This window comes from Babylonia areolata, chromosome 20, assembly GCF_041734735.1.
Source record: "Babylonia areolata isolate BAREFJ2019XMU chromosome 20, ASM4173473v1, whole genome shotgun sequence".
Lineage (NCBI taxonomy): Eukaryota > Metazoa > Mollusca > Gastropoda > Neogastropoda > Buccinidae > Babylonia > Babylonia areolata.
This window is the reverse complement of record NC_134895.1, coordinates 38,632,766-38,633,857: the sequence shown is the minus strand read 5'-3', so window position 1 is coordinate 38,633,857 and position 1,092 is coordinate 38,632,766.

Here is a 1,092-nt window from a genome sequence, read left to right as displayed (position 1 = left end):
TGTAACTGTAAAAAATTGGAAAGCACAATGTTCTAGTGGTTATCATGCAGTATGAAACGGGAGAACACAATGTTTCAGTGGTCAACCAGTAACAAAACGGGAAAACCAAGTATTTCAGTAATTTGCAATCAGAAACAGAAAAGCACAAAAAAGGGGAAAACCCAATGTTTCAATCATCACCAGTAACAAACAGGAAAAACCAATGTTTTAGTGGTTAGTGGTTATCTGTTAGAAACGGGAAAGCACAATGTTCTAGTGTTATCAGTAAGAAACTGGAATCACAATGTTTGACTGGTTATACGGGTGAGAAACGGGAAAGCACAAGACACGGAAAAACACAGTGGTTTCAGTGGTCAGTATTAACAAACGGGAACACCCAGTGTTTCAGTGATTATCAGTAAAGCGAAAAGCACACTGTCCTTGTGATTATCAGTAAGAAACGGGAAAACCCAATGTTTCATTGGTTATGAGTAGGAAACGGGAAAGCACAATGTTCCTGTGGTTATCAGTAAGAAACTGAAATGCACAATGTTTCAGTGGTTATACCGGTAAGAAATGGGAAAACACAGTGATGCAGTGGTTGTCATTAAGAACAGGGATAGCAGAATGTTACTGTGGTCACCAGTAACAAACGGGAAAACCCAGCGTTTCATTAGTTATCTGTTAAAAACGAGAAAACACAATGCTCTAGTGTTATAAGTAAGAAACTGGAATCACAATGTTTGGTTATATGGGTAAGAAACGGGAAAGCACAAGACACGGGAGAATACAGTGTTCCAGTGGTCAGTATTAACAAAGGGGAACACTCAGTGTTTCAGTGATTATCAGTAAAGTGAAAAGCACAATGCTCTAGAAGTTATCACAAAAAAAGGAAAACCCAATGTTTCAAACGGGAAAGCACAATCATTCTGTGGTTATCAGTAACAAACGGGAATGCACAATGTTTCAGTGGTCATACCAGTAAGAAATGGGAAAACACAGTGATGAAGTGGTTATAATTAAGAAAAGGGATAGCAGAATGTTTCAGTGGTTACAAACGGGAAAACCCAGCGTTTCATTAGATATCAGTTAAAAACGAGAAAACACAATATT